The following is a 14,760-nucleotide window of genomic DNA, read 5'->3' as shown; positions in this document are numbered from 1 at the left end:
ACCCCTATCCTCGCACATTTCCACAATATTAAGCACTGTGCCATGAATTATTTCTTTAATATGTAGTGGAGGAAGAGGCAACATTTATATGCCTAACACAGTAATAGACACTCTTGGTGGAGGGATCTGTAAGAATCCAGAAACAGGATATAGGGACCACAAAATCTTTAAAATGTAGACATTATATAAAAGGTAAATTCCATGATGCAATCCACTTCAGTTCAGCTGGAAAAACAACACAGCCTACTAGAATAGCTAGGGTTCATTTTCCACGTGCATCCATTATCTGGACTCTGTTCTGAGGGAACAACAGGTCAGTGGCCCCAGTCCCTGAGCCAGAGCTCCGAAGCCACCTGGGTCCAGTGGTCCCCGTGGAAGGGGGCAGGGCGGCAAGGGGGCTGGGCGTAGGCCAGCCTGCACACTCACCAAGGGGCTGGCCTGTCACCCCGCCATGTGCTCTATGACAGCAAATTCTAAATTCTTCTGTGTTCATCAGAAGATCTCTGCTGCTGCACCAAGAGCGTGTGCATCTTTAGTGGGACTTGGAATCCCTGGGAATTGCCTTTGTGAGATGCTAGCCATAATTTGTTAAATTCCATCTCTTAGTTTTCCATGGGACCATCAAGAGACCATAAACAATTTTAGTTAATACAGAATTTGACTGCCATTTCCTCTGTGAAAACTTTACTGCCAAGGACAGCCTGGACCAAAAAAATTAAAGAAGTTTCATCTTCTGATGATAAGGATGCCGTAGACCTGGGAGACGTTCCAAAGAAACATCTGAGATGGTTAAAAGCTCTTCCTAAGTTCACCTGCTTTGATGCAGTCAAATGCGGTGATAATGGAACCACAGTGAAGACCCTAGCTGCCACTGGGACAGGATTTGACTTTACCAGCAAGACTGAAATGCAATTGGTACTGAGTCTCCGGGTGCGTCCAGAGAGGACTGCCTATGCAAATCCAAACAAGTGTCTCAGATTACACTGTCAGTAATGAAGTCCAGAGGAGAATTTTGATTGTGAAGTCCAATTGATCAAAGTTGCCAGGGCACATCCAAAGGCAAGGTTGGTTTTGCAGATCACCACTGATGATTTCAAAGTAGTCAGTTGTCTGGGTGTTAAATTTGGTGCCACATTCAAAACCAGGGGGTACCTTTTGGGGAAAAAGAGCTGCATATTGATATCATCGGTGTCATCTTCCTTGTAGGAAGTGGCTGTACTGAGATCTCTGTGCATACTATCCCTGAGACCAGCTCTGTCTTTGACATGGGAGCTGTGCTTGGTTTCAACATGGTACCTGCTAGATATCAAATATGGCTTTCTTGGATCTGAAGATATAAAGCTTAAATTTAAAGAGATCACCAGTGTTATCAACCTATCACTGGACAAGTGTTTTCCAGCAGGCTTAGGAGTGAGAATCACAGCTGAGTGCAGCAGATAATATGTTGCATCAGCTTTCATGCTTGCAGTTAATATCATTGCCAAAAAAAAAAAAAAAATCTTGTACTAAAGGAACAAACAGACTCTGATGATGAAGATGAGTTGAATGAACAAACCTTTAGGTATTACATGAATGATGGAGTATATGAATCATTTAATTGCATTATTTGTGATCATGCACACATAAAGTCCCTCATGCAGAAGAGACCCAAACCAGCTTAGAAGTAGTATTCAACCCGTATATGGGTACCAACATGTGACAGTCTTAATTGCATCATTGAGTGTTGTGACTTGCCCTAGATGCATATGGGCAATTGGACGCTCTTTGAAAACATGGGTGCTAACACTGTTCCTGCTGTTTCTACTTTCAAAGGGTTCCAGAGGCCGATGATCTACTACGTGACTTTGGGGCCAACATGGCAACCGATGCAGCAGATCAAGAACCATGAGTTCCTGCTGGAAGGAGAAGAGCAGGATGTCAGCACTCAACCTGTGTCCCGTGCTCCCACTGGGAGAGCAGGATGAAGTGGGATGAAGTGTCCCCTGCTTCCTATGCTTCAGCTAGCATTACCATGTAGTATCTGTTAACTTCGAGTTTAGCTTGAATTATGGGATTTGGGGGGGACTGTTCCACAAGTAGTGCTAGTTTTTTTGAAATGTCTTTGTAGGTAGGGTTGGCACAGATGCAACAATATGGAACACTAGAAGACGGAGCCACTTATCTGTGTTCCTATGAGAACTACTTGAATATTTGTTTTATATGGATTTTTATTCACTTTTCAAACACGGTACCAAAGAGTGCCCTCAGCTGCTGAGCAAGCATCTGTAGCTTGTACTTTGGCAGAATGGGCCACAAGCTTAGTGTTTTGACCTGTTTTTAAAATAAAGTATTTTGAAATGAAAAGGAACTTAGAACGGCAAATGTATATTCATGTATTCTTGCCTATAAGTGAGAGATAAATACAAATCTATCTTCTGCTAAAAAAGGAAACAAGCAAAAATATATTTCCAAATGAGTGAGGTCTTTCACTATACATCAGGTGACTAGATGCCCTAGTGAGCCTGGGACTGCCTCAACTTACTCTTGTTTCCCAGCACAATTATACACAGAGCTCCACCAACCCTTTAAGGTGTTGTAGTTTGGACAATAAATTACACACTTGTCCTATAAAATAAGACATGTTTAAATGACTGTAGACAGGGAGGAGGAGTTAAGATGGCAGAGGAGTAGGGGGCTCTAAGTTTGTCTCATCCCTCAGATACAACTAGATAGTAATGAAGTCATCCTAAATGACTGTAGACATCAAAACTTCCCAAAAAGAAGTACAATTTGGGCCCATTATCATTAAACTGATATAGTGTCTGTGAAAGTTAAAATTCAGTGAGATCTAACTATATCCTCTCTCTAGTTTAAGTCCTTTTGAGGTTTTTATAGATTCAAATTATAACCATTTCACTTTTAAGAAAACAGAAAAGACTCTGGGGTGCCTGGGTGGCTCAGGCGGTTGAGTGTCCAGCTCTTGGTTTTGGCTCAAGTTGTGATCTCAGGGTTGTGAGAGAGAGCCCCCCATCCAGCTCCACACTCCGCATACAGTCTGCTTGAGAATCTCTCCCTCTGCCCCTCCCCGACTTGTGCATGCTCTCTCTCCCTCTCTCAAATAAAATAAATACATAAAATCTTAAAAAAAAAAAAAAAACAGACTGTACGCAGTTAATGTGGAGAAATCAGGACCCTTCTACATGATGGTGGGGATAAAAACTGGTGAAGCTGCTTTGGAAAAATAGCCTGGCAATTCCTCAAATAATTAAACAAACATACCATGTGACCCAGCAATGTCATACCCAGGTATCCAGCCAAAGGAAATGAAAAGAGAGGCTCCTAGATGGTTCAGTCAGTTGAGCTCATTGTTTCAGCTCAGGTCATGACCTCAGGTTGTGAGATGGAGCCCCATGCCAGGCTCCACACTCAGTGGAGAGTCTGCTTGAGATTCTCTCTCCCCTATCCTTCCCCCACTCTCATGTGCACTCGCTCTCTCCAAATAAATAAATAAATCTATTTTAAGAAGTGAAAACCTATTTCCACTGAGAAAATAGCAGCATTATTCATAATAGCCAAAAGGAAACAATTCATCAACTGATGAATGGATAAACAAAATGTTGTATATCCATACAACAGCATATTATTCAGCCACAAAAAGGATCAAAGTACTGATACATGCTAAAACATGGATAGCCTTAAAAACATTATGCTAAATGAAAGGAACTGGTCTCAAAAGACTTCTTATTGTATCATTCTATGCATGTGAAGTATCTAGAAAAGGCGAATCTATAGAAAAGAAAGATTAGTAGTTCCTTAGTGCTGAGGGTATGATGGGATATAGTGGAGTATCAGATAAAGGGTTTGGAGTTTCTTTTGAGGTAATGAAATGTTCTTAAGTTATGGAGTTTTCATACATCTGTGAATATAATAAAAGGCATTGAACACTACACTTTAAATGGGGGAATTGTCCAGCATGTTAAGTGATATATCAATAAAGCCATTAAAAAGAAAAAGAATAAAAAAATAATCTACCATTCAGAATGGCAACCACTCATGATTAATAATAACAACCAACCTTAATGGAGAATTTACTCTCTGGCAGACACAGTGTCTACTATTTTATATACCTTATGTCAATGAACCTTCACAAAAGACCATATAATTGGTTCTGGAATTATACCTATTTTGCATATAAAATGTTAATTAAATTGACCATAGTCACAAAAGGACTGGTGTTTCAATCCTTCATAGACTTACCTCAAACCCTAAGCATTTAGCCATACCCTAAACTGTCAACCATTCAAGCAATCTAAGTAATTCCACAGTGTGAGCAGCTTATAAGACCCATTCCCTCTTAGCAGAGAAGCATTCTGACTTTAGATAAGCACAGGACAGTCAGAGATGCATAACTCTGAAGGCGCGCCTTAGATCCATCCTATTTACCAACCTCCCATCTTGTAATTAAACCCTATTATACATTGAACTTTGCCTCAGCATGGAGCCTGCTTTTCAGCAGTAAGTAGAGGGAAGTCATGCCTTGTTCCCTCCTGTCAATGAGTTTAAAACCCAAACTAAGCTCTTAGACTTACTTCTCTAGTGCCATGGTCCTTCCATTGTCATTTTCATCATCTTGCTTTTCTTGTTTGTGTTCCCTCTCATTTTCCCTTCTTCTGGCCACCTGTTTGGGTTACATAGAAAACATTACAATTTAGGTCTTGGCTTTAGGCTTGGCCCTGATATCAGGAATATATATGTGTATTTGGAAATATTTAGAATATTTATTTTTTTAAAAGATTTTACTTATTTATTTGACAGAGAGAGAGATCACAAGTACACAGAGGCAGGCAGAGAGAGAGGGGGAAGCAAGCTCCCCGCCAATCAGAGAGCACCATATGGGATTCAATCCCAGGACCCTGAGATCATGACCTGAGCCGAAGGCAGAGGCTCAACCCACTGAGCCACACAGGCACCCCTAGAATATTTATTTGAAACAAATAAAAAATTAATACCTTTGGTCAACTTAAATGAAAATTAACGATGAAGGAAAAGATAAAGTAAGTAGATGACAAGACGGGTGGGGTTTTTCCTTAAATGACTTGAAAGAAACACAAGCAAGCCATTTATATTTACATACTGTTAAAAGCTGGCTCTTTGTTGTTTTAGGAACAGTCATGTACGCACATGGTAAAAATAAAATCATGCAGCACAGATGATTTTCCAACACTTAAAGCATCAGTGCTAAGTCAGAATGTGTATAAGCAGGAGTCTAAGAGAAGCAATGTCACCTAATTCTGCATGCCAGACTTTATCCCAAAAGAGACTTTAATCCCTTTAAGAATTATTTCCTGTACAAGATTCAGTAAATGAGACGCTCAGGAACAAAGGGAAATTCTAATGTCTATTCTTCTACCAGGAATCATTAACCAGCCAGAATATACGGGTATTCATGCTCCATGTGTGTGAGTATGTATGACTTTAAAAGAAAGAGAGCTAGAATATTCTGATTTATTACCTGAATACTTTTTCACTTATATATAAGGGCTTTTAAGATGCAAATGTTGTAACAGTGGCATGGATCTAGCAGTGCTGTTCAATGAGGTAAATGGTGTATCTTTACCCACGGAAAACTGATGAGCAGTTTCTTAAAATGTTAAACATAAATTTCCACTCCTAGGTATCTAGCCAAGAGAAATTAATGCATTTGTCCACATAAATACTTGTATTCAAGTTGTCATAGCTACATCGTTTATAATAGCCAAAATCTGGAAAAAAGCCAAATGCTCATCACCTGGGGAAGAGTTAAACAGAATGTGGTATATCCATACCATGGAATACTATTCATCTATGAAAAGGAATAAGGAACTGATGTATCCTACAATATGGATGAATATGAAGATGATGCTAAATGAAATAGCCAGTCATAAAAATACATGTTGTATTATTCATTCATATAAAATGTCCAGAAAAGACAAATTTGCAAAGACAGACAACAGATTAGTGGCTGCCTAGGCCTGAGGCAGGAATAGGGAATAACAACAAATAACCATTAGATTTTTTTTTTTTTAGGGGGATGGAAATGTTCTAAAATTAGATTGTGGTGATGATTGTGCAACTCTATAAATTTGTTAAACATCACTAACTGTACACATAAAAGAAGTGAATCAGGGACGCCTGGGTGGCTCAGTTGGTTAAGCAGCTGCCTTCGGCTCAGGTCATGATCCCAGCGTCCTGGGATCGAGTCCCACATCGGGCTCCTTGCTTGGCAGTGAGCCTGCTTCTCCCTCTGCCTCTGCCTGCCACTCTGTCTGCCTGTGCTCACTCTCGCTTCTCTCTCTATGACAAATAAATAAATAAAATCTTTAAAAAAAAAAAAAGAAGTGAATCATATGGTATGTAAATAATATTCCAATAAAACTGTTTTTAAAAATTGGTCAATATAGTTTATCACATTAAGGAAAAAAAACATTCAGAAAAGGTAGGTGACAAAATTCAGTATCTAATAAATGATTTTAAAATTACCTTTTAGGGGCACCTCAGTGGCTCAGTTGGTTAAGCAACTGCCTTCAGCTCAGGTCAGGATCCTGGAATCCCAGGATCGAGTCCCACAGGCTCCCTGCTTGACTCCGTCTGCTTCTCCCTCTGTCCTCAACCCTCTCATGCTCTCTCTCTCATTCGCTCTCTCTCTCTTTCTCAAATAAATAAATGGAATCTTTAAAAGAAAGAAAGAAAGAAGAAAGAAAGAAAGAAAGAAAGAAAGAAAGAAAGAAAGAAAGAAAGAATAAGATAAAATAAAATAAAATTACCTTTTAAAATTTGTCTCCCTGTGGAGAGGAGAAGGGAGTTGGGGGAAATTGGAGGAGGAGATGAACCATGAGAGACTGTGGACTCTGAGAAACAAACTGAGGGTTTTGGAGGGGAGGGAGGTGGGAGGTTGGGTGACCCTGGCAGTGGGTGTTGTGGAGGGCATGTATTGCATGAAGCACTGGGTGTGGTGCATTCACAATGAACTCTGGAACACTGAAAAGAAATTTTAAAAATAAGTACAAATTAAAAATAAAATAAAATAAAATTAGTCTCCCTAATCCAGATGCCATGCAAACAAAAAGATGATTCATTAATTAGGATCAAGTAAGTTATTCTCTAGTAACAGAAAACCCCAAAATTTCAGTGGCTTAACACAGCAAAAGTTTATTTTTCTTTCCTACTGAATGGCCAACAGGTGTCATCAGCAGGGATTGGGGAATAGAGGAAGACTATATTCACTCGGTACTCAAAAGCCAAACCTGACAGAAGATTCATAGTAATGCATGTTTCCAACATTTGCAGAGAAGTATAGGGACACATGGGACATCATACCCTGGCTCCTATGGCTTCTTCTTGGAAGTGGAACACATCACTTGTGCTCCTATAGCATTGGCCAACACAAGGCACATGACCACAGTTAAGATTTCTGGAGAAATGCAAAGCTACCATATATTCAGAAGGAGGAGAAGGATGCCTGGGTGGCTCAGTCGGTTAAGCATCTGCCTTTAACTCAGGTCATGATCCCAGGGTCCTGGGATTGAGTCTGGCATCAGGCTCCCTGCTCAATGGGGGGGCCTGCTTCTCCCTCTCCCTCTCCTTCTCTCCCTGCTTGTGTCTCTTGTGTTCCCTCTCTCTCTCTGCTAAATAAATAGATAATATCTTTTAAAAAATGGGGGAGAAAGAATATATTTACAAATATCCCTCATAATTACCACGATATGATTAACCTGAATGCTTCCGTTAAGTTAACTGTATCTGAGCAGAATGCAAGCTAGCATGGAACCCACTAACAAAGAATGGTCAGTTAAGAAAAGCAGATATTTTGGGCTTGGGGGCCACACCATCAGTATTTATATTTAACAAGTTGATACTTTAACAGTAAATCTGATAACCATGGGTAAACCCTAGATATTAAAGATTTAAAAGAACATTTTGAGGTAGACTTTCATCTTAGGACTTAAAAGTTATGCTTCAGTAGTTGTTAAGACTTCAAATGGAAAAAAATTTCTACAATATTCATAGGCAGAATATTGCTAGTATGTAGTAGTGTGGTTTTGCCTAATATGAGGCCTGGTCAGATAATTTAAAAAAAAAAAATAGGACTGTAAAAATAGCAGTGGAGTTCGGTTGAAACACCAAACTCATCCAGTAAATTTTGAATCTTATTACACAGTTGTTTCTATATCTCTTGAAAAGATCACATGACTTTATACCTTCATTTTCTTAAGTATTTGATAATGGTGATCTATCTACTCCAAGTACTGCCAATTTAAAAAAAAAAAAAAAGTATTGTTTCTTTATTTTAGCATCCAGGGAGATAACTATGAATTTAAAAGAAAAAGAAATTTAATACTAAGTATAAGTGAGAAAATAGAACAGCACTTTCCCCTATAACAATGATGAAATGTGGGTTGGGATGTAAGGGTAAACTTCCTGCAGCAGTAGGTAAAAGAAAATGAACACAGAACACAGAGTGACATCAAACTGTCACATTTTTTTGGAAGGTGACTGGTAACAGTTTACTCTGTTCATTCATGTCAAGCAGTATTTTCAACATAAGGTAAGAGTTAGAAAATCATCAGTCAGATTATCATAGATGCCTCCAGAATCCTCATTACTTTTTTTGTGACTGGTTCGTCATCTGACAGGTTTTAATTTTGTTCCACACACCCTTCTCCCGAATAACACAATGTATGTTATTGTGGTATCTTTACCTTAGAGTTCTTTAATGGTACCACATACATTCTAAAAGTTTCTCTTAGACATTTAAATTAGAGTATATTTAAGAAAATAAAAAAAAAGGACAAGTGCGATTTTAAAGTCATTTGGCAAACTGATTCTGTCAAGAAAGCTTAGTTTCATTCTGTTTGCTGCAACAGCTTTTTTTTTTTTTCATAACTCCACTCTTCTCGTTCTTGTAATACATTTGGGAGGCCTGTCAAGGCCTATCCACTCTCTAAATAGCTTTGCAGATTAAATTTTTAACTCTCTTCTCTTCATGCAGATGTATATTTCTGACAAAGAATTGCCCTGAGATGTCAGCTTCCATTTTTCTCGCTGGAGAGAAGGCAGATAGGTGCAAGCATAGATCCTCCGTTTTCAACCTCCTCAGAAACGCATGCACACATGTGAAGGCTCCTTTCCAGGACAATCATCCATCTTTGTATTGTTCACCCCGTTCAGAGTTCCTCCTCTTTATAAATGTCCCTTTCCTTCAATGGGTCTTGAAAATAAATGTGTAAGAGACTCAAACAAGAAACTAAACAGAATTTTTATTTTTGTAAATTGATCATCTTAATAATGAGCATATGCCAAGGTACTAAGAGAGTTCAAAGAACACCACTGGGCTATATGGGAGTGGTTTTCTTTAGCAGATGGTATCTGAGATGGGTACTTCATAGTACTGGGTACATCACAGAATCAAAGATGAGCTTGTAGGGGACAAAGAAAGAGAAAGAAAAGTCATTCTGAGCAAAGGAAACAACAACAAGTAAAACCATGAATTTGTGGAGATAACATGGTAAGTATAAAGATCTTTAAAAACCTGGGGAATACTAAATTCCAAAGAATTAGGTAGAAGTGGCATTTCCTGTAATGTCCTGCAGAGCTGACCCACATCTACTTCTAGGAAAGGGGATGACATTACACTTGCCAATGGCAGGACCCGTGTAAGGCCATGTGCTTTGGCATTTATCTACACTTTTCTGTTTGTGTAGCTATTCAGGTTGTAGAAAGAGCCCATCTGGTACAAGGACAACTTAAAGCAGGCACCTCCATTACCTACGACTGAAAAGAGGGCAAAGAGCGAAAAGTCTGACATCTATGTTAAAAATCTGACTTCTATCTTAAAAATGCAAATTTCAATATTTTAATATAATAATTGAAACAACATGTTCCACAGATGAACTTGATCATTTACTATGATTCAAAATCATCCAATTCATTCCAGAAGTGGGAGCACGGCCTCAGAGTGACTTTTACTATTCAGAGAGAAATGGCCCTGGATTCTAATCTTAAAGAATAAACATGAAATGACCAGGGACAAAGTGGATGGAATATGGCTTCCAGGAGGAAGAAACCAAATGTGTAAGGTGTAAAAGTATTGAAAGGCATGATGACTTGAGAGATGCAAGAATTTTAATGTAGCTAAACCAGGGAGAGGAGAAGCATGATGGGAAATTCCAAGCTGATTCATTATATAAGCATCAGCTAGCTAAATATCACAATGGGTAGTACTGATCAAAAAGAAATTCCATATACTTGTAGACTGTGGGTGAGAAAGAAAATTATGGAAAAGCATGTATATTCCTTTAAAAAAATCAGAACTTGAACTATCATATGATTCAGCAACCCCACTTCTAGGTATATATCCAAAGGAAATGAGATCAATATCTCAAAGACATATCTACACTCCCATGTTCATCAAAACATTATTCACTGTAGCCAAGATATGGAAACAACTCAATGTCTGTCAAGGGATGCATACATAAAATGTGAGACACACACACACACACACACACACACACACACAATGGAATACATTTCAGCCATGAGAAAGAAGGAAATCCTGCCATGTGTGACAACTTGGATGAACCTGGAGGGAATTATGACAAGTGAGATAAGCCAGAGAAGGACAAATATTACATGATCTTACTTGTATGTGGAGTCTTTAAAAGAAGAACAAAGTCAAACTCATAGGAGCAGAAAGTAGAATGATGATAATGATAAAGAGGGGTTGGGGTGGGCTGGGAGTGTGGGATGAGTAAGTCTAGAGAACTATTGTATACATAGTGACTCTAGTTAATAATAATATATTGAATACTGGTAATGTGCTAAGAGTAGATTTCAGGGTGCTCTCATCATAAAAAATGGTAATCACAGGAGGTGACATGTTAATTAGCTTGAATATAGTATCATTTTACTGGGTATATGTAGATCAAATCACCTTATTGTGTGTACCCTAACTAGATACAATCTTCTAAATAACGAATTAATTAATGCCATGAACTAGATAAGGAAAAATAAATGATTAATAATAAACACATAAAATATGAGTTTAAAGATGATAAGGGCCAAAAAACATGTGGTTTATATTTTGGAAACTGTCATTTTAATAGAAATATTATATATGCTATATGTTTCTATAATGTGTAAGTTACATGAAGGCACAAGTAAAAAATGGTAGAAGAAACTGAAGATTCTATATTCTTGAAATCACAATGATGGAGCAGGGCAGAGAAGAGCTGGAAACTGACATATTTGTGGCCAAAAAATGACGAAAAACAGATTGAGAAAACAGCGCTCCTGTGCCCCCAGATAAGGAAATTCTTCCTGATGCTTATAAGGGCCTACTTAGCCAGAGTGACTCCATCTCAATTAAAAAGCCATTTTGTTGTTTGTGCAGTAAAACTTAAACTGACCCTGCCCACCCCCCACCCCGAGGAACTTACTTAGAAGCAAGTCTGGGAAACCAATAAAATTTGGTTGACAAGTCCCGGATAACAGTGCCCAAATACAAGGATGGGTCAAGTCAGGTGGAGATAACAGAGCCCAGAATACAAGGACAAGTCAGGCCAGATGGAGACATCCAATCAGTAAAGCACACATACTATCTCCCTAACCACCAAAGAATGTAAACCCCACCTTTTGGGCGCCAAACTAGGGCACCAATTCTGACCAGAGTGATAGGCTAATTCAAACAGCTACTATAGGGTAAATTGTAATTCAATTGGCCACCCGTGTGTGACCTATGCAACTTTCTCTGTGTGTTACAATCTCATTGGCCAGGCTCAATTACATGGCCTTTGCTCTATAAAACCTAGTCTGTGAGGCTGGCGGGGGGCGGGGGGTGTCGCTCTCTCTGTAAGAGACGCCCCGGGCAGTCAGTTTGATTCTCGATACTGGTGCGAAATAAAGCTTTGCTTGACCTTCGCTTTGTATCAGTCTCACTCCTTTGATAACGGACCTTAACAATGCTACAACATTATGATGAAGAAAACTGCATGCAAATTAATTATTCAACTAAAACTTCAAATTCCTTTTTGTCCCAAAGTATGAAGCTCACATGCCTACACAAAATTCACTGCTGCTCTTTCTCTCAGTGATGGCAGCCCAAACATAATAACAGTAATGACAAAAAATAATCAGTTAATACTAGTTGACATCCATTTGGAAACTATCCATCTGGCCCTGTTGTTTTTTTTTTTAAGTTTTTGTTTTATTTCGCCTTCTCCCTCTGACTCTCCCCCTGCTCATGCTCTTGCTCTCTCTCGCTTTCTCTCTTGCCCTCTCTCAATAAATAAGTAAATAATTGTTTGTTTGTTTGTTTTAATTTTACTTATTTGTTTTTTGAGAGACCATGAACAGGAGCAGTGGCCAGCAGGGAGAGCGGGAGGGGAGGGGCAGAGGGGGAGGAGCTGTGGGAGAAGCAGACTCCCCACTGAGCAGGGAGCTTGAGGCAGGGCTCCATCCCAGGACTCTGAGATCCTGACCTGAGCAGAAGCTTAACCAACCAGGCTACCCAGGCCCCTCACCGGGCATTGTTTTAAACAGTTTATATTGGGGCACCTGGGTGGCTCAGTCATTATAGTGTTTGCCTTCAGCTCAGATCATGGTCCCAGGGTCCTGGGATTAAGACCCACATTGGGCTCCCTGCTCTGCGGAAAGCCTGTTTCTCCCTCTCCCTCTGCCCCTGCTTGTGTTCCCTCTCTTGCTGTCTCTCTCTCTCTCTCTCAAATAAATAAAATATTTTAAACAAATAAAAAATAAGTAAATAAACAGTTTATACTGATTAACTCATTTGATCCTGACACAATCCAGTAGTTTTATTATCCTCATTTCAGAGATGAGAAGATTGAGGCTCAAAGGAGTTAAATAATTTTCCAATGGTCAGACAGCTCTTGAGTGGTAGAGCTGAGATTCAAACTCAGGAATTCTGGCCCCAGAATATAAATAAATAAACTGAATCCTTAAATAACTCTTTGTATATCCACACATATCACCTATCCTGCTAGGGGCCTTCAGGTTGTGGAAAGAGACATTAGAGGACTCGGGAAAGGGGAGTCAGCAGGTTTATTTGCCAAAGTGGTACACACGGGTCAGGACTCACATTGTCACAGTGTCTCCTCTTGTCCATTGCCCTATTTTTAGGAGTATCCCTAGGAAGCCACATTTTTATAATGGGGCCTCCCCCAACCTGGCCACAGCCGACAGGAACAAGTGCATATACCTAAACTAAAGACACCCAGTACACGGATAACCAGGCACCAGAGGCTCTCATTGGAATTTGAACAAAAGGCTTTGGCAGGTCATGAGCTCAGGTTGTTGGCCATGTGCAACCAGAGAAAACTGGAGTAACAGTAAGTCTACTCTATGGTTGTTAGTCACAGAAACTGACTAAATTAAATGTCCAAGAGAATTTGTTGTAAAGGGACTGTTACTTCACAGAATCAAAAGAAAGAATTGAAGCATCTCTGGGGCCTCTCTGAATAAGGACTGAGTCCCCATATAATATTACTGTCAGGGGGGCTCAGTCGGTTACCAGTCTGACTCGACTTCAGCTCAGGTCATGATCTCAGGGTTGTGAGATCCAGCCCTGCTTCAGGCTCTGTGCTGGGGGTGGAGCCTGCTTAAGATTCTCTAGCTCTCCCTCTGCCCCTCCTCTCTCTCTCTCTTCCTCTCTAATTCTCCCAAAGTCCCAGCATGCAGAGTCTATGTAAAACAATTTTTAGGGGCTCCTGGGCGGCTCAGTCAGTTAAGCGTCTGACTTCAGCTCAGGTCATGGTCTCATAGTCATGAAATGGAGCCCCGTAATTGGGCTCTGCACTAAGAGCTGGGTCAACTTAAGATTCTATCCTCTCCCTCTTCTCCTCGGCTCATGCTCACTCTCCTTCTCTCTCTCTCTCAAATAAATAAATAAAATCTCTTTAAAAATACACTTTTTAGTAAGCAATCTTTTGGACCTCTTTCTGCACACAATAAGACACAATAAGATATCTATTTTAATAAACATTTCTACCTCCTAGCCTAATAGTGGGGAAAGCATCTGAATTAAAGCAAAACAATTCAGGTCTGGATCTATAATAGGGATGCTTTGCTATGTAACCCAAGGCAGGATGACAGTAAGTTTCTTTTCACATCATAATCCAATTTGCAAGAAACAGAATCCAAAGCCCTGAAACAGGGATAGATTAATTTTTCATGTAATCTACATCAGGGAGATTAGGAAGGAAATTTACCTTATAACTTTGCTTACCTGATGTTCTGGGCTCAACCCACATTTTTCTGGTTCTCATATCCTCCTATTTTTTGGTTTACTCCCAGATTTTGCTGGAACGCATCCAGAAGTAGCTACCTATGACAGAGTATATTGGAAGTATATATATATATATATATATATATATATATATTTTTTTTTTTTTTTTTTTTACTGTAGGTAGTCGGAAAATAGTCTCTCTTCATATTTAAAAATGGTTTGATAAAACATTTGTCTGATTTTAGATTTTAAGGTTAAAAATCATTTCCCTTGGAACTTGGAAGGTTTTGTCTCATTAAGCTTTAAGCTTCCTGGCTTATTTTGGAAAATCTGTGTCTGTATGATTTATGTTGCTTTATAGAGAACACATTTTGGATGCTATTTTGAATACGTGTATGGAACTGTTTTCAGCATGTGGCTACCATATTGGATAGCACAAATCTAGACCCTAATTACCTTCAGTCCTGGGAAAATTTCTTCTATTATCTCTTTTTATTTTTTAA

At 39.3% G+C, this 14,760-nt stretch overlaps 1 pseudogene; it reads left to right on the top strand.

The window, feature by feature from the left end:
- The window catches only part of LOC125101597 (ornithine decarboxylase-like), a 106,634-nt pseudogene extending 104,447 nt beyond the window's left edge, over nt 1–2,187 (top strand).
- The last annotated feature ends 12,573 nt before the right edge of the window (nt 2,188–14,760 follow it).

This window comes from Lutra lutra, chromosome 6 (genome assembly GCF_902655055.1).
Source record: "Lutra lutra chromosome 6, mLutLut1.2, whole genome shotgun sequence".
Taxonomy (NCBI): Eukaryota; Metazoa; Chordata; class Mammalia; order Carnivora; family Mustelidae; genus Lutra; species Lutra lutra.
Note: the sequence above shows the minus strand (reverse complement) of the source record. Positions and strands in the feature narration are given on the sequence as shown.